Raw genomic sequence first — 3,566 nt, forward strand, 5'->3', positions numbered from 1 at the left:
CCCTCCTTCCCCTCCTCCTCTCCCTCTCTCCCTCCAACCCCCCCTTTTTTTTTTCATTTTTAAAAATTCTAAATCCAGAACCTTTCCCTCGAATCTCCATTTCACAATAAAAGCTTTTTCCAAAAGCTTGTAATGAATTCTCACTTCACTTTCAAATGTCTGGGCTTCCTTCTGAACTTCCTCTGTTCTGTGCGGTTGTTAAATGTTACAGCGGCCTACATTTTGGGAGGAATTACTGTTCTTAACTCCCATGCCTTCTCCATGGGGGAGAGAGTGAGACAAGTGAGACGGTGACACGAGAAGCATTAATTAGGCACCTACTGCGTACCAGGCACTGTACTAAGCCCAGGGGTTACACATTTAACCAGGACTAAATCGGCCCTCACTGCCCGAAGGCCAGTTGTATTACATTTCACCTGCTTTCCTCAGGGTTTTATGATATCCTTAAAGGGGTTTTGGGAGGGTCTAAATCCCTCTGCCACTGGCTTCAGTCCACACAAATGGTGTTCCCTCAATTTTAGGGGTCCTCTGTGCTTCAGTTCCATTTAATGACTTAATGGTGGGAATAACTTTTATAAAGGAATATTTATTTTAAAGGTATAGTAAGAATAAATATACAAACTTTCCTACCTCACCCCCAACACATGAAAGGTATACTCCCCCCATACCACCTCAGCCATGGAGCGATGAAGGAAGGGTATTAGGTCTGCAGTCTAGCTCAGTTCCTAAATATCACAGAACCCCCAATTTCCAAGTCAAAAGCCCACATTGGGCTCCAGTCCCAGACACCCTCCCCTGGCATCTTAGGGCTTTCCTGATAGGCTGACTGGTAGGAGGTCACCGTATCTGGACTCTGGGAAGACGAGATTCCATCTGTACCTAGTACTGAAAAGTACAAATGAACCAGCCAGAAAACAAAACCCAAAGCCCATTTCCCAGGGCCACAGGGTGAAAAGCAGAAAGAACAGGGAATGTAACCCCTCTTCCCACTCAGTTCATGGACCTCGTGATATAGGTGAACAGGATCTCCACCCCTTTCTGGATTCATATGAAAAAGAGAGACTTTCCCAGTAGTTTTAAAGACTCAGTCTGTTCTGGCTACACAGCCAATCTATCCACGTGATAGGGGAACACAGAATGCCTTCTCCCAGAAGTTGGTCCCTGGCCTCTGCCATATGGGAGCCTCCTTCCTAGGTGATACTGGCATTAAAAAAGCCTGGTTCCACAAAGATAGTCAAAAACAGTCTCTGCCCTCCAGCTCACATTCTAATGGAGGAGATAACATGCAGGCAACTATGTACAATCCAGGTACAGACAGGAAATAACCAATAGAAGGAAGACCTAGGTAGCATTAAGCAAAACTAATTCAAATAGTGGCCAGGTCCCCAAAACACGTTTCTTTCTGCACCTTGTGAATATCACCGCTTTGACGTCCTTCAAGGCTCAGCCAAAGGCCAATCTTCTACAAGAATCGTTTCCCAGTCCTCCTAAATCTTAGTTCTTTCCCTCTGAGATTATCTCCAATTTATCTTGTCTATATCTTGTTTGGGCATAATTATTTGCTTGTTGTCTGTCCCTCCAGTAGACTGTGAGCTCCTTTAGAGCAAGCACTATTTTTGCCTTTCTTTGTATCCCCAGCACTTAACACAGTGCCTGGCATATAGAAGGTGCTTAATAAATACTAGCAGACCAACTGGCAGTGGAGAACATGCTTCATCATAGGTCCTCGGTAGACGTGGTTGGTCATTGCATTGATCAGAGTTGATAAGCATTCCGTTATTTTCTTAACAATATTCTTGTCCTTGCATAAATTATTCTCCTGGTTCTGCTCATTTCACTCTGTATCAGTTCACATGGTTCTCTAAAGTCACTTCTGACAGTGCATTATTCCATTACATTCATACGCCCCACTTTGTTCAGTCATTCCCTAATTGGCTAATAGGCAATCAAAGACACTCCTTCAGATTCTAGGTCTTTGGTTTTCTTCCCTCACTCCCCTTTTAATCCTTCTTTTGAGTTTTTGGGGTGGGCATTCAGGGAGGACTAGCACTTCTGTTATGAGGGCTGCTGAGTCCCTTTCAGGACTGCTCATCTACCTTTGCTGTCCACCTGGCACTCAACTCTCACCTGTGGCTCCAAGAAGCTGTTGCATGTGCAGCAGACACACCCTGATAAACTATCTGGGCAGATGGGCTAAACCAGGTTGAGGGTACCAACGGGCCTCAAACCCATTGGTGAATTAGGGAGATGTCTACTCCACCCACGTGAAAACTTCCCCCGGTGCAACCGGTAGAAGAGAATAATTTGTTCCGACGGCCACGAAGGTGGCCGAAGCAGGCATTGTAGAGTGCTTAGAGCTTGGTCAGGCATCAGAGATGCCAAGGTCATCCACTACATCCTGGGCCATCACCAGTCTTCTTAACTTTTGATCTGCCACTGGTCTTCAATGACTCTGGAAGAGAGAGTGAGGCTGACAACTTTGTGTAACTCTGACTCTTAAATCCAACTCACTCAAGAGTCAAGACCTCATTTAGAATATTGAAGGCATCCCTTAAGGATTTCAAGACGTGGACGGAGGAGGGGAAAGCACTCCAGGCGGATGCATGTCCCTTTGTTTCAGTGGCACTGGACTCCTTCTTTAAGAACAGAGTGAGTGCAGAACCACGGAGATGGGAAGAGGGTCATGTGTAAGGAATAGGCACGGAGCGTATGGAATGTAAAGTAAAGGTAGAAAGGAACCAGACTGTGTAGAGCCTTCAATGCCAAAGAGAGTTTACTGTTGATTCTAGAGGTGAGAGGGAGAACTGTAGTTTATTGAAAGGGGTGATGGTGAGATCTAAACTTTAGGAAAATCAGTTTGGCAGCTGAGTGGAGCATAGATTAGAGTCAGGAAAGACATGGAGACCAGTTAGAAGGCTATTGCAATAGTCAGGTGAGAGGGAATGAGGATCAATGTGCACAGAGAAAAGGGGATGTATATAAGAGGCAAGGAACTGGATATGGGGGGTAAGTGAAAGTGAGAAATCAGGGATGACACCTAGGTCATGACCCTGATTGACTGGGAAGATGGTAGTGCCTTCTCTAGTACCGGGAAAGCTCAGAAGAAAGGTTTGGGGAAAAGGTGATTTTTGTTGTCCCATTCCTACCTGTCTAGTCTTAAACCTTACCCCGCCTGCCAACACACACACACACACGCACACACATGCATACATGCATACATGTCTCTTTGATCCAATGGCCCTGGACTCCTCCATTAAGAACTTCCATCCAATAAAGCCTTTTTCAAATAAGACACTCCATCTCCAGACTCCAGGTATGTTCACTGGCCACCCCTCAGTCTAGAAGACCTTCTCTCCTCATCATCCCCACTCCTGGCTCACAGACTACCCTCAAATTGTAGCTAAAGTACAAGTCTCAGTTGACCCGTTCATTCCTGAGGTTAGTGCCACTCAGAGTACAACAGTCCAATTAGTTTCAATTAGCACAATTAGACTAAAGGTCAATGCATACTGACAATGCACATTCTAGGCCACAGTGAGACCAGCTGGCCCTCGATTCTCTCCAAG

This window comes from Vombatus ursinus, unplaced genomic scaffold (assembly GCF_900497805.2).
Source record: "Vombatus ursinus unplaced genomic scaffold, bare-nosed wombat genome assembly UNPS02001287.1, whole genome shotgun sequence".
Taxonomy (NCBI): domain Eukaryota; kingdom Metazoa; phylum Chordata; class Mammalia; order Diprotodontia; family Vombatidae; genus Vombatus; species Vombatus ursinus.